Source organism: Micropterus dolomieu, linkage group LG20 (assembly GCF_021292245.1).
Source record: "Micropterus dolomieu isolate WLL.071019.BEF.003 ecotype Adirondacks linkage group LG20, ASM2129224v1, whole genome shotgun sequence".
In the NCBI taxonomy this organism is placed as follows: domain Eukaryota; kingdom Metazoa; phylum Chordata; class Actinopteri; order Centrarchiformes; family Centrarchidae; genus Micropterus; species Micropterus dolomieu.
Window position 1 is genome coordinate 4407430 of NC_060169.1, and position 16291 is coordinate 4423720.

A 16291-nucleotide genomic window follows, 5' to 3' on the forward strand; every position below is an offset into this window, starting at 1 on the left:
GGGGGGGGGGGGGGGGGGGGATATATGCGTGGAATAAAGAAAAATTATATTTTTGGTTGTTTTACATCAATTAATCCTTTTGAAGCTGTCCATTATCAATGTTATGGGAGTGATAAATTAGTTAAGTGATCTTTCAAGCATGCATGTACAGTTCTCCACCAGCACAATCAAATAATGTCTCTACTCTGTTGCTAGGAGTTTCTCTTTTTAGCACAAACACAGTTTTTAAGTCACTAATTGACTGTGTTGGTGGCAAAATGGATGTTTGTGAAACTAAGAACTTCCTTTCCCCTAAAATGCTGGGAGGCTTTTAATGTGAAACAGATGGTGGAGGAACTGTTGGCATTAACACAGTAAATGAGCAGGTCAGGAAACTGAGAGACTTCTTACTAAAATATGATAAAAGAGAAGGGTTTGGAAATAAAGACCCGTCTCTAATAAGAGCTTGTTTCAAAATAAAGGCCTGGTTCTCCTGTAAGCTGAAGTAAACTAAAGTCCAGATTTTTATATATTTGACACTTATTTCTTAATTTATCTTTAACGGGAGCCAAAACTTCACATCACCTGCATTTAAACCCTTCTGCAGAATAAAAGTTGTTATATTGGTTTACACAGGTAAGGTTTGTAAACATTTGATAAAAGTGCTGTATTCAGTATTTTCAATTAAAACCATTATTTTAATCTATAAGTCAAAATCTCTCCAAACATCTAAACTTTATACTCTCTGAATATACCTGTAAGTTATATACGGTAGTCAAAAGTGGGCCAAGAAGTGTTTAGTTAACAGTTATCAAAAAAGCGTAGACCTGTCATGACTTAATTATTTTACAGTTTTGACACTCGGTAAAGCAATTTGAATTACTTCTGAGTGAGCTTGTGCTCTACAACAAGGCCTGACTTGACAAGACTATGAGAAGTTCCTGGTTATTTTCCCTGCCTCTCTCTGTTCCACAATGTCCTGTCTCACTGCAAATAACTAGTAGTTGACTTCCAAAATAACAGCAGTAGCTCTGCCCACTGGGAGCGGGCTGGTTCTAAATTAGATGTAGTGAACAGCTGTAGCCTTGGTGAGATCTGCAGGGAACAATGTGGGAGTCCAAATAAACTCTACAGTTACCCAGACTATAAGGCTGCAATGACAGACTTAAGGAGCGTGTAGGTACTTGTGCTACATGCTTACCCAAGGCTGAATAAAAGGATAAGGTTTAATAAGTATTTGTCTGACGAGACAAGTGACGTTCTCGATTAGCCAAACGCTGACATTTAACAGCACTACAGGTGTGAGTGTGTGTGTGTGTGTGTGTCACAGGTCAATGGCAAGTATGCTAGAAGGGAAGGTATCTGCCACCAGCATGCTGGAACATGAGTGAGTATGAGAGAACAGACTTCACCATGGATCGCTAATTATTTCCTACAGGACAGCTTTCTGTTATTTTGTGTGTGTGTGTGTGTGTGTGTGTGTGTGTGTGGGGATCTGGGTGCGGCCCATTGAAAGCAAGTAGGTTCGACTGCCTCCAGTTGTATTATCTCTTTACCTGTGGAGGTGTGCAGACGCTGACCACAAACCACAAAGTGCAAACATGTTCCCTCGTTGAGAAACAGCCACTCAACCCCAATTTCCCAATAAACCACTGTCTTGGTCTACCACGTTCAAACAAAAAATTAATGTGAAACCATGAAATTAGTTTTGCAAGTATTTAGTCTTAAACAAAATAAAGGCCAAATTACAAATTTGACCTGATGATGGCGCTAGAGAAAAAGTCACATTTCACTGCTCTGATTGGTTGTCTGCAGGTCTATCAAACAAACGTATCAGGCTCACAAAACTCGGATGAAAATGTCAAACTAGACAATGCGAATTAAATATGAATGAACATTCTGTTACTGCATTGCAAATGTTTTCGGAAACACATTTTAGCGTACTCTGCTGCATCACATGTTTCATGGCTCTGATTGGTTGCAGGTCTGTCCAATTGCATCCAATCGCCCCCTGGAACTATAAAAATGAAGTGGGACGTTAGTCTGGTTATTCCACACTAGATGGGCGAAACACAAAATTAAATAGCAATCCACCCAAAAGTTGTTGAATAAATTAATAACAAAATTAAATAATTGGCCCTGGAAGTTATGACCCTACTAGCAAAATACCAACAGATATAAACACTCCTCATACCCTCAGCTATTTCACTGCTAAAGTCCAACAGTAAACTGGTAATATTAGTAGTATTTGTTAAATATGTTCTGATAAATTGCTTGCAACAAGAAATGTTAAATAACAAATGAAAATGCTTTGAGAAAGGTTTATTTGCACAGTAAGAAACATGCAATGTAAATATCGTTAAAAAAAAGTAACTTAAGCTAAAGAAAACAAGTTGCTGATACTACATTATATTTTTATATTTTGTACGGTCACCTTACACCTGAATTTTCCCTTCATAGACATTTCAACCATCAATTGGTCTGGAAAATGTCTCCAGAATGCAGGAAATTAAGTGTTTAAAGCTCAAAATCTTCTGGGGGAAGACCGTCCAAATTATATACAACCTAGAGAATATTTATTCTAATATCTACAAAGTGACACCCTTGGCTAGACCCCCCAACCACACTGTAAATATTGTCTATCTTAGTGATACAACATAGAGTACTTGCGTATTCTGTGTTTTTACTTCTCCTTTGTTTGATATTGTGATATCTGTGTGTTCTACTTGATTTGACTCCTTGACTTCTGAAGAAAATTGCCAGGATAGTAAATATATTTACAATTAGAGTAAAGTAAGTCTGTAAATGTTAGTATCTTGTTGAAATACAGAATTAAAAACACTATTACATAGTGGGGGCACAGTCCATGAGACACCCACCATCCCTCCCACAGCTCTGTAGGTGTGTGTATGTGTGTGTGTTCAAGAATGTTTACATTCCTCAAACACTGATCATGAACTTGGGTTCAATCCCCTCAGTTCAACCACACACACTCTTAACACAAACACACACCACCCAGGACCTCGGACCATCTTGGAGGTCACGGACCTGCTGGAGCTGTAGACAGCACGGTCAGAGGGCGGTGAGGGTTTTTATTGGGGCGTACTGGGTAGAGTATGCAAGGGACACAAGAGCCAATGTGATCTATCTAACAAGGTCGTAAATGATCATGCCTCTGGAAAATGATGTTCTGTTTAAGAAACGTCTACATACCATTTAAACGCTTCTGTTGCGGCAGGGATTGACCAAAGGCGATGTAACATGTTAATACATCAGTAAATACATATTTCAAATTCTAAAAAAGATTTTATAGCTTGTATTTGGTAGGTTGATGAAAATAGTTTCATATTTTGTATCAAAATACTTCAGTGTTTTGTATTTTAAAAATACAGTAAAAAATACTTTGTGAAAAGTCTACCTGATGACATCATAAAAATGCTGCCTCTGATCGGTGCCCACTCAGTAATTTGATCTGTTGAGATCAGAACAGAAAATGTATCCAGACCTGAAGGAGGTCAAGGTGAGAAAATTGTGGGTTGCCAGCTTTCCATCTATTTTTAGCATAAATTGCTACAAATATTAAAAGTAAATTTTGGTGTTTGTTTAAGAAGAATGCAGAAGGTGTGTACAATGCAACTGCAAAACTGTCTGCTTCTTTCTGAGATCGCTTTTTCAAACTAATTTGACAATATTTCTCCAGGTGCAGGGATAGACAGTGGCAGCGCCGACAGTTTGTCGGACTTAGCAACAGTAACTAAGGGGGGCGGGGCTTAGCGAAGGGTCAATAAAGTTCTTAAAATATTTGACCTGAGAAGCAGCCCTCACAGCAAACATTAGCTTGCAACTTTCAGCCTTTTAAGGCTTTATCAGTTGTGCACAAAGGAAATAATAAAGTGTTGACTTTATAATGCCACAAGATGTGTAAGAACTTTGTTGTCGATCACAGTAGGCCCTTCATTACGAAACACCAACTAACTAAATTAGGACACAATTATGAGTCATTAGCGAACGGTTTGTTAAACTTTATCTGGGTTATTTCTGGGATATGTGAATATTTGATCTGTTAACAGGTAGTATGTGTCAGATTTATCGCCTGACTCATTAAACAGAGAAAAGCTACAACTGAGTCAGTGTTCTGGGGAAGGGATCGATCAAACAGCCAGATACACAGAAGGTTTGCCAAATAATTGCATGGTACCTTGGAAAAGGTAGAGTCATTTTTATGTATTCATTGTCCCTCCCTGCATGTTCATTAGTGAGTTTTAGATGTTTCGGGATGCAAATATTAATACTTTTGGACAGAACCTGGCTAGCTATTTCCCCTTTCTAGTTGTAAGCTAAGCGGCTGATTTTCCATGTTAGTACTTATAATGGGACAATACTCATCACTCAGTTCTGTTGTTGTCTCAAGAATGTTTGTGTCAATATAGACCCTGGTTTCATTTTCATTTAGTCCATTAACCATCTGAAAGCATCCAAAAGCTACAGGTTGGCCCTTGATCCAAAACTGGGCGGCAGACGGACAGGCCTGACCGACGGAGAACAGGAGGACCGTTGAAAGAGGGGAAAGTGATGGTCTGAATGAGGCCATGAAAGACGAGGGGAATGAGAGAGCAAAGCTTGTGACGGGTAAGCGACGTGACGACTGAAGTGCAGTAGAACACGTGCTCGTTTCGGGAGGAGCAAAGTGGGGCTCCTATATGTGGAAAATAAATGTGAAATCGAGACAGATGTTTACGAGCTAAAGAGACACAGCAGGGCGGTGAGAAAGGGGAGGAGGAGGTCTGATATCACAACAACACACAAACATCGTCTGATGTGGTTTCAGTAACACAGCAACAAAACAACCTAAAGGGCATGTGGAACTGGTTTGTCAAGCTCATAAATGCAGGAGAAGCGCATGTGTGCACAAACGACAGATGCAGATACTGTACACCAGCCAAATGAATAAATTAAATATCAAATTACATTAACAACAGAAGTCTACCTCTACTTCTTTGTTTACTGAGGTGTAGCTGTCTGAACACAAAGATTTACAACATCAACAATCATCATCATTTTATCTTGCATGCTTGTATTTTAACAAAAACCTCGACTCTTTTGAGTTGAAAAGTCAGGGGATCTTTAGGAGACATTCGGATTCATCCTCTGGGGACCATGATATCTGTATCAAATTTCCTGGAAATCAAAGCGTTGTTGAGATTCAGTTCAGCCTGGACCAACGTTGTGGATCGACAGGCTGACATCGCCGTGCATAGAGCCATGCAGCTGGTATGGCAACACATTATGTCGGAGACTGGGTCGCTACTGATTGGTTGGGGCTAAAATAAGCCCCCTTCGAAACAGAAATGGCAAACATGTCAGACTCGAAATTGGCAATTCAGTGAGATTATCTGGCTACCAAACACTCACAGTGGCAAGGAAACGTTTGTACTTTGTCAATTTGAACTCAAAGCAGTTACAGGACATTACAAAGGGTAAAAACACCCATAGAAACATCTCAAACTGTTTCTCCACTGTTCCTTCATACAGAATGTTTAGTAAGTACTTAATAGTTTCTGGGATCCACTATATCCCAGGACCTAAAGCGCGAGCTCAACCTGCCCAAGGAGCTGCTGATCCAGTTCTACGCAGCCATCATCCAGTCCGTCCTCTGCACCTCCATCACTGTCTGGTTTGGATCTGCCACCAAAAAGGACAGGAGCAGACTACAACGGACAGTCAGGACTGCAGAAAAGATCATTGGTGCCAACCTGCCCTCCATTCAGAACATTTCCAGAGTCAGGAAACGGGCAGGAAACACGACCGCAGATCTCACCATCGGACACAACCTGTTCCAGCTTCTCCCCTCTGGTAGGGGCACATACTTTGCACTATGCTCCATCACACTGTGTGCATGTACCTGTATATCATATCTACCTCCGTCATGTACATAATAATGATAATAATTTTACTCCCGCATCCTTTGCACTATTTGTCAATGTGTCTATGTTGTGTTTTGTTCATAGTGTATATTTTTCTTGTCTCACTGTAGCCTGTGTCTGATTTTATTTTTATTATTGTGATATTGTATGAGTAAGCACATGGTGAGCAATGTACAATCCTGAGTCAAATTCACACATACCTGGCAATAAAGCTGCCAATATAAGTAGCGCCACCGGACGTAGCATATTTAGCAGTAAATTTGTGAAGTAAGGATTGTTTGGAATATACTTAATATACAGTTCAACATCGGAGACGTGGATTATGCTGCAGGAGAAGTGTGAGAAGTTTTGACTGAAGCCTTGTTGCTATTTTTTGCTGTGGCTTTGGGTCTCCACGTTCGTGTTTACTGCTGTGATACTAAGCTGCAAACTGTATTCTGCAGTATCTTTAAAAAGACCTTCAGATCTGTAGTCCAAACTACCACAGCAAACACCTCCATTTCTCTTCCCAATACAATTCGCTTGGGTCCTTCTGTCCATTAAATGACAATACACACACGGACAAAACTATGTGTCATTTCACATTCAATGCACAGTAAGATTTACTTCATTATATTTATCTTAGTTTAGTCATTTTTAAACAACACTACCCAGACATCTCAGTTTAGAAGCACAAAGAGGATCAGATGGATAAAATTCTTCCAACCATCACACAATACTGATAATATCTGCATCTACAGTAATACAGGCCTGCTGAAGAGGTGGGTGATGTAGGAGAGAGACAGATAGAAGAGATTCTGGTTGTTGGTTTAGAAAGAAATGGGTCAGGCCAGTGAAGAGCAGGAGGAGGAGGGGAGAGAACAGCTGAGGGAGGGATGAGGAGGAGGGAGTGACGTATAGAGAGGCAGGTCCAGACCTCATAAGCTCCACTGGAAAACTCACGGTCATTAATCTGATTAATGTACACCAACAGTTTCCCTGCAGCCAGGCTCTGTCTATATGCTTCAACATATCAGGCATGTGGAGGCCTACACAAGTATTAGCCTGTAAGCTCCTCTGCTACAGTGTGTCTGCATTCCAGCAGAGGTTGAGAGAGTGTGTTAGTACACATCAGGGCCTGGAGGCTTCAAACTTTCATAAACAGAAGCGAGAAGAAGATACCTTTGTGCTCCAGTTGCTGTTACTCTGCCAACAGCTGGCCTCAATGAGTGTTTAAAGAAAGAAAATGATAACCATGCAACATGCTGAAACAATGATCGCTGTTGGCAAAAATAAACCACATCATTGGTTACTTTGAAAGCCGCCATCATGCTTTGTTCTGCAAACTAAAACTAAAGAGTTTTAAAATGAATCACTTTTTGCATAAGCTTGCCCACAAGCTGTTTTATTAGCCTTGTTTCCATGTAACAAGCCACCACAGTGTGTGGCTTAGCTGCAGCTTCACTAAAATGCTAACAGACGGACTTGATCCTCACTGCTCCTCCTGCCTCCGGCGTTGTCACAACTGCCAGGTTAGCACACACATGCTGAGTGAAGACTATGAAAGAAGGAAATAGTCCTTCCCAATCGTCACAGCCTTCAGATTCAAACCTTATGCCAGCAAAAGGCTAAAATTAAACTATTTAAATGTTGTCACGACTGCTGTTGAATACAGCAATGCAACCAAACAACAGCATACTACTCACTTAGGGTGCAGCACTATTAAGTGATATAAATATGTGACAATCTGCAACATGGAGCTGAAGAACTGTAAGTGCTAACAAGCTTTCAATGTGAAAAAATGTCCAGCAGAAATCTTGTTTGCGTGAATATGTTTAAAAGAATCGTTGGACATTTTGTTTGCTTTCTTGAGTTAGATGAGAAGGTACCAATGGTAACAAAATCAGCCTCCCAGCACCTCTGAAGCTCACTGATTAACATCTCGGTAATTCGTAAGTGTAAAAACATGTTTTGGTGTTATGGGAGTCGTGTGCTGAACTGTCTCCTTCTGTTTCCACTCGGTGCTAAGCTATGCTAAACAAAAAAATGTCAAACTATTCCTTTAAATTGGGATTTGTGCAGAAGTTAATCCTTTTAATATTATTACACAGACTTTTTTTTTGCATTCTTCAGTTTAAATCCCGTAAGAAATAACTTTGAGGCAACAGTGGGTTGCACATTTTGCAACTAAGGAGGAATAAATAGCTAATTTTGCAAAGCCAGATTTTGTTTTCATTCCAAAATTATCACATGAACCCTATGTCATAACCCAGATGGTATCATTACATCCCCGATACTCTCGGTTTCGGTTGGTTGAATGGCGGCATCTTGGCATATAGACCAACTGGTGAGTCATGGAGTAGACAAGAATCAAGTCTCCAACCGTAAAATACACAGCACTAAAACTGAAAATGTGCATTAACACAGGTGGATGGAAACCCACCTCATGCTTTTGCTTCTGATTTCCAAACTGGAAAAATACACTGCAGCTGTTCTAATTTCCTAAACACAAACATTAGTTTCTGCATAAATGCGAGGTACGAAACTAGCTAGTGTCTTTTGTATATTTAACATTGAGATTAAACTGTTGTCTAGATGTTTTGATAGGTAATGATCCTTGTAATTAGCTAGAAAATCCTCTTACTTTATGGATTGATGTGATACGCATCTGGAGAGGCATCACATTTTAAGGACTTAGAAGAGATATCATCTGGCTACTTAAAGATACCATCAACTACTTAAACAAATCGAGATACTGAGAGGATTATATGCAGCTGGTAGCAAGTGCATAAACACCTGTGTGGATGTCGATTTAAACCAAAATATTGGGTGCAAAACACAGCAAGCAACTACATGAATCACAAATACTGCATGTAAATTATAAAGTACTGTTATTAAAAGGACGGGATACCAATAAGCATGAATATGAGCATGAAATAACAGAAATGGTACACAAACCACATGTTGCATAAGACCAAAACCATGCAGGCACTAGTGTTGTAGTCGAGACCACCCAAACCGAGACAAGACCAAGACTTTCTGGGGCTGAGACCAGTCGAGACCAAGACCAAGACCAGTTCCCCACATTACATGACACACAATAAAATGTGGAACGAGATCATGGGTACTTCTCAAATTGATCTGAAAGATCCACATTCCCATGGAAACACCCACGTACAAACACACACAAGAGCTGAAATCAAAGTAAAGCATCGCAGGGATTTTTAAATAGGGTTTTTGGTTGCATTTGAAGCAATACGTTTTACATCCAATAAAAGTTAGGATGTTAATAAATAAATCAGACAATGCAAATGCAATTTTTTGATATTCCCAAAGTTATGGTCTTGACCGGTCTTGAAATAAAATCCCAAGTCCTCGATGCCCGAGACCGAGACGAGACCAAGACCATCAAAAAGTGGTCTTAAGTCCGGTCTCGAGACTAAGACCGGTCTCGAGACTACAACACTAGCAGGCACTGTTGAAGAGCAGAGCCCAGCGTGACAGCAGAACTTACCTTATCAGAGACGAAGACAGAGTTGGACAGATGTCCAAACAGAAGACAGCTTTTTGTCTCCGTGGGCCTGAGAGACAGAAAGGGCCGGACGGAGAGAGGAAGATCCCGCAGGAGCAGATGCGACAGCAAAGGGAAAACACAGAGAGGTTTGTTAGACAGCGGAGAAGCGTGCGGTTAGATCCCTCTGCAGACTGACAGCGTTCAGACAGGGCTGGACGGGCGGCCCGTTATATGCCTCTGTGATGGCTGGAAGGTGGCACATTCTGGGAGTCGTGGTGAAATGCCACACATGGCGCCTGTAGTGGAAGGCTAATAAAACAGTCAGAGACCAGCGGCCCCTATTAGAGGAGGTCAGAGCAGTTAGCTCACACCTCTAAAATTACCTGCCTTGGCAATGACTTGGGAAGGGAGTGTCAGGTTTTAAAAAAAAAAAAAAAAAGACCACACAAGTGATTTTGTGTTTACCAGATTTACTACAAATCACTTTAAATGATTTCTGACCATGTTAAAAGACATATTATGGTGCTTCAGATGCTTACCCACCTTGTAGCGACTCAAAAAACATGTTTAAGATCTAACACAGTAAACCTCACAACTGCTTTATCAGCTTAGAATAAAACCAAATAAGATGAAATCTTCCGTTGTTTCAAGAATGAAAGCTCAGTAATAGTTAACATGTTTTTCATTTACTTATGACCGTAAATGTATACATTAAAAAGGAAATACATGTGATGAATCACATTTCACTTTTGTCTTTGATTTGTTTTTATCTAGGCATTTAAATCTGCCATAGGAGTGGGGGAAATGTTTTCAACTCAATCCTCACGTACAACTACACTGCAATGCAATCATAAGGTAAAATTAACACTTACTATGTTGAATAAACAATTTCCAACAACACACTTTTAGGTGAGGGAAAACCTGCTTAGAAGAAAATTTGTACCACTGTCTGTGGTATTTGTAGTAAATGGGACTAAAAACATGCAAAAACAGAGGTGTTATCTATCAACAGGGTTCTACAGTCTCGCATTTCTGCCTTTGTATACTTAGTTGTTGTGACATTTGTGATGTCTTTGTTTCTGAAATTTAACAGTCATGATAACTGTGCGCACAATTATGATACATCATGTTGTGAATAATATAAAACAATGCCACCTTATTGTAAAAATAAAAATTTTGCATGGAGAAGCTCTTGTTTTAGCAGTGTTGGGCTTCACATTATTAGAAACATATCATTTAGATTTATATTCACAACTACTGCTTTAAAGGCTTTTTTCAGATATTGGAGTTAAGATCCACTTCACCTAAAAGCTAACGGCCAGCTGCAGTTTTTTCACATCAGTTAACACAATACAGATTTATAATTGCCCGGTTTTCTTTATTACCTGATGATTGGATAACCGTTCTAATTTGTCACTAGTTTCACTCTTGAAATGTTTCACGAGCCAGAGCCCAGAACCCCACCCTCCTCACTCAGAAACAACTGGTTAGCAGATGAAGCAAGATATAAAGACAGGCCTGTCCCGAGGAAACCTGAAAGCAGAACATCAACTCGCTTCATTCAACAGAGCGATGACTTGTTTTTAAATGATGGCGATTCATTATACGGTTACATTACATTCTCACATTGAACAACAGAGCGACATTTGATGTTGTCAGGATCGCCAAGTTGTGAATCAAATGTAATTGCAGGTCTTCAGCAATTAAAATCAACATTTCACACTCCCACTCGGTTGTGATCTCACTCCTGTGATCTCCGACAGCCCGAGGCCCCTGCGTCTAACTGACAACAGACCATGTGATGTTACTCTGGTAGAGGCGAGGCGAGGACAGAAAACAAAACGAAAGCAGATCATAGAGAGGCGGAGCACAGCAGACCAGAGACTGAAAGAAAAGGACAACTCAGCCTTGTTCCCACACACACACAGCTGTTCTTCCCAGCTCATCTCTAACCACATCAGTGAGCCCACATTTGGCAAGAACCGCCTCCGAGCCAGCTTCCCTAGCTCTGCAGCAAGCTCTGCAGCCTGCAAGTGGGACGCTGGCTGGGGCTGACTTGGCTGTTGCACGTTGCAGGCAATGATGCCAAAGATTAACCCAGAACCTGCTTCGCCTTCTGTTCGAATTTGAATCCAGTATGACTGCATGAAGCCTCGCTGTCAAGCCTCGCAGAAAGCCCAGGACTTTTATTTGTATTTAACAAAATACAACTTCAACATAAAAGTTCCCAATTGCAGGGTTTTTTTAAAAGATAGAGCTGAAACGATTAGTCAAATAATTGATTAGTCGACCACTAGTAATGGTTGCTTTATTTAGCAATTTATTGCTTTTCTGTTGCGTTATAGTACACGGACTATGTTTTGGAGCGTTGGTCAGACAGAAAAAGCTTTTTGAAGACTGTGGTGGACATATTTCACGGGTTAATCGATAATGAAAGTAATCTTCGGTCACAGCCCTACTTAAAATAAAAAATAAATAGACTACATCCAGATTGAAGGAATCCCTTTATACCTTATCTCTGAATATAAATTTAAAGTCAATTTATTTCCAGGCGCAATTTCTTAATTTTTTTATTCTAGTTTATGCTTTGTTTAATTTTAAAATAACTTTAATTATATTTATCCTCCAGACATGTGTTTATCTACTTTTGTAAAAAGTAGTATTTAGGTGAGTAGTATAGAAATGTCTTTGTTGTTGCATCTTTCAGGTCATTTTAGGTACTCTGTTAGGTTAATTTAACCGTAACATGTCACAAAGTCCATAACCATTCTTACACACCTGATGAAATTATAAATAAAAGGTTTGATTAGAACAGATTATCATAAAAAGTAGAAAATTCTGAATGGGAACAAAACTGCTTCTACTCCACTAAGCTGAGTTTTAAAAACTCTTTGAGTATGCGATATAAAAAAAACAAAACAATAAAACTGTAGCGAGGTGTTTGCCATGTGGCCACACAAAAAGTCACGTCACAGAATAATCCTTCCTGCACGCTTCGATTTTTTTTACTTTTTACTTTCTTAAGTTTTAATTTTAAAAAAGCACAAGCAGATAAAAGAGCCAAACAGAGGAGAGCTCAGAGACTGGGCGGGAGTTAACAGTCAGCGCTCACATATTTCATGTTTCCATGAAATTCCGCTTGCTTGGCAGGACTTGAAGCCTGAAGCTGGCGTAAAGTTTGTACCTGCCTGCCCCGCCCCTCCATGGATCCTACTATAATACTGCTGCTTGTCAGGGACTCCCAAACTTTTTATAAGCCAACAAACCACCTCACCTTCTCTAATGAAACCTTTAGTGGTTACGGGAGAGTGCGCCCACTCAACACTTACACAAAGCATGAAAAATGATTCTCCTTTGCCGTCATGAGGTGTCAGATTCACACAGCATTTTTAACTAATGTCTAAAAGGTTTGAGGCTTATAAACTGTCTGCTTTGCCAAAGTAAAAGTCATGAGAAATGTCACTGCTTCAAAACGTACAAATGTTATCACAATTACCCATCATGAAAATTAAACCGTAATTATGCAAAACCAAAAAATATGACAATAGTCAATGGGAACACATGACTAGGATCTATGAGGGAACATTCAGTGACAATTCCCATTACTTTTATAAAAGGAAATGTGGTAAACATTCATTACATTAAAGAGAAAGGTAACTCGTAGGGTCTAACCACAACAAACTATCCCCCCGATCTGCAGCTATTTAAAAACCACAGTGCCCTCGATCTTTAATTATTGTTTAAGCATACTTCAGCGTCATTAACACCCACCAAAACAGGAACAGTCATGAGCTTTCACCTACATTTTCAAAAACTTCCACAGCTGATTGCATTTGTTTGCACATACTTTACTCCAGAGATTTTAAGCACGACAAGCCTCTTGGATCTGTCACCACGCACAGCTGTAAGACTTCTTTAATTCGTTGTAACCTGTTATAATTTTGCTCTGACTTTTTTGGGTTTTTTTACATTTTCATACAAATTTGCATCGATGCAAATAAACAAAAAAGACAAGTCAACTGTACACTGCTTCCACAACGGTTCACACAAAGTAAGTGACTAGCTGGCGAAGAAAACATATTGCAGCTAAACAGAGGGATATTTGTTTTAGGAGTTGGTGGAGACCAAAACAGAGCTATTCGTCAGATGGACACACACACATATCAGTCAAAACAACTACGCTAAACGTTAGCTAAAAGTATGTCAATAATCACTTAAACCAGGATTTAAAAACACACAAGTTAAAAACTGTTCGGTGAATCCAACACCATCTGGAAAAGGAGAAAGACTAAACCTTTACATTTTGTATACGTGAGTATGAATCAAGTGGGAACTTCCGGGTTTGAAATAAAAAAATAATAGTCTGATTCCATTACAAATAATGGAAAAATTACCCTACTTTCAACTTGATTACCTAAAGAAACACTTTCCTAATGAGTGTGTGATTTCATTAGTTAGTTTCAAGTCTTCTTCAATACAGCCTAACGCTAATTTAGTAACTTATGGTCCCATTTAGAGGAAAATATACGATAGAGCAGGGGATGCTTTAGGGCGGGACTACCTTGTGATTGACAAGTTGCTACCATTACGACCTGTCAATCAGGCTTGAGGCAACTCGTATCCACTGTTCTGTAAATTTAACCAGCGACATTTAAAAAAAACGTATTAGGAGTCGGGACAGTCCCAAATTACGAGCAGTTGTCCAGATTCCTGTCCAGGAAATTAGACTAAACACGGACAGGGGAAGTGTAGCTGCAGCAGATATCTAACAGATGTAACAGGCTCCAGACTGATGAAATGAATTAAATAAATTGCATGTAATAGATCATGATTTACACAGTTACATACTCACAGTCATTGTGTTTTATCCTAGTGGCAGACAGGTGACTGACTTCATGAACAAAAACAATTAATATTAGCTTTGAGTTTTGATTTTCACGTGTTACGGTTTTACTGTCCCTTGTCACGAATTTCAACCTGTTCTCATCTGGACACCCAAACTGTCAATTTATTCCTTAAACTTAACAACTTGATAAGCTAACAATATCTCAGGGCTTTGCTTCTGCTCGGTTTTTAAGTTTTTCTGCCCCCTACTGGTAAAAAATTACTTAGTGCAGCTTTAAAATATAAGCGAGAACGGCTAACTTATATCAGTTCAGCTCGCTAACCTTACCATATCTGCATGGACATGAACTAATCACTAACTTGTATTCTGGATGTTGCTATAATGAGGGCTACACCTTTCTAGCCAGTGAAGTAGCAATATTAGACAAAAAAAATAAAAAATTAAAAAAAGTTGTTATCAGCATGTTAATATCAAGCACAAATTAATGCCATTCATTCAATTAGATGCCAACTATTATTTTTTTTTAAAAGACCACAAGTGTCAACAAGTGCGGGCTGCAGACAGGTGAGGTCTCTTACCTGTTTCGTTCCCGACCTGGAGGAACAAACCAAAACCAGAATCCTCCTGAAGCTTCTGCAGCACGCCCTCCTTGTGTCTTAACCTCTCAGACTTTACAGATTAACACTCGGATGTGGAATTTAAAAAAAATACAGCGGCTAGTCTTATTTTTAAGCCTCCGCAAACTGCGACATCTTGCAAGTTTACTCCGCAGTCACCCTCTGCTCCCCCTCAGCCATTTATACGATGAGAAGATCCGAAGTGAAGTCTTTGCAGGAGGTAAGTTAACCCGTAGCCTCGGGGTTTCTCCTGATATATGCTCGGTTAAAAAGTAAAGTTGTATTTCCTGAGAGAGATGGACAAAATATAAAGTAAGGTTTGTGTTCTCCGCACGGGTATGAAAGGCAGTTTCGGCTGTCACATAATACGTTTCTTCCCCCCTCCGATGACTAGTGGCGTCTCTGTGTAATTAGATGCTGCTCGCCACAATATCCATTCATCCTCTTACAGAGTTTAACCCTTCACTGTCTGCAGCAGGGCTCTGTGCTGCCTCACAGGACCGTCGGAAAAACCGCCACTGCAGGAAAAACATCCCCCCTCACATGAGCCAAGTGAACACATAAATAACAAAATAAGATAAAATCAATTAGATCTATAGAATATATTTTTTAATCTCCCTTTACTGTACTTCTAGATATATTCTACAAGCCAATTTATCTTGTGCATGTATGATTATAAAAAAGTACAACCCCCCCCCCCCCTTTTTAATCTAACTTTATTGCCAAACATAGAATAGTTTAAATTCGTTATAATAGTGGATATTAAAACATAATTTTGTTTTAAAAAGGCCATTTCATCTTGTCCCTGTAAGCTAAATCAGCTTGAAAATTGTAAAAGCAACTACAAAAACTTAATAACGCTCCTTTATGTCCAAAGCATCAATAGTATAGTTGAGATAATCATCAGTAGTTGATATATACATTTATTTAGCAAATTTATTACATGCATGTAAGATAAATAGGCTTTCAAATGAGGAAGACAAATTAAAACTATATAGTCTACCTTTCCCCTTCCCTCCAAACATAAGCTAATTCATATCGTGCTCATAAATTGGCTTGTAAATTGTAAAAATAATTTATCAAAAATGATATAAACTCCCTTTGCCTCCAAACATAGAAAAATTTAAATGGTTATTAATAATGTATATTTTAAAATTAAGTTTATTTAACAAGACAATTTATCTTATGCCTGTAAATTAGCTTGTAACTTCATATTGTTTCTTTACCTCCAAAACAAAAATAGTATACTGGACATTATCATTAGTAGTTGATATTTAAAAACACATATATTTAACATATCAATTTATTGCATGCTTGTAGGATCCATGGTCATGTAAGTTAAAGAAATAACTACATAATCCTGCAAACAAAAAGTATCAATATTAGTGGATGAATAAGCAAATTCACCTCATGCTAAGATGAGTTGGCTTGT

At 39.1% G+C, this 16291-nt stretch overlaps 1 protein-coding gene across 3 annotated transcripts in view; it reads right to left on the minus strand.

Moving 5' to 3' along the window:
• The window catches only part of pacsin3 (protein kinase C and casein kinase substrate in neurons 3), a 43257-nt gene extending 27969 nt beyond the window's left edge, over positions 1–15288 (minus strand). For 2 of the 3 annotated variants that reach the window (XM_046032328.1, XM_046032326.1), the window contains exons 1-2: positions 14821–15288; positions 9397–9463 (exon numbers count right to left, since the gene is read on the minus strand). The gene's annotated coding sequence lies outside the window, so the exon portion shown is untranslated. The remainder of the gene's footprint in view (positions 1–9396; positions 9464–14820) is intronic. The other variant, XM_046032327.1, reaches the window with a different exon arrangement.
• Between the last annotated feature and the right edge of the window lie 1003 nt (positions 15289–16291).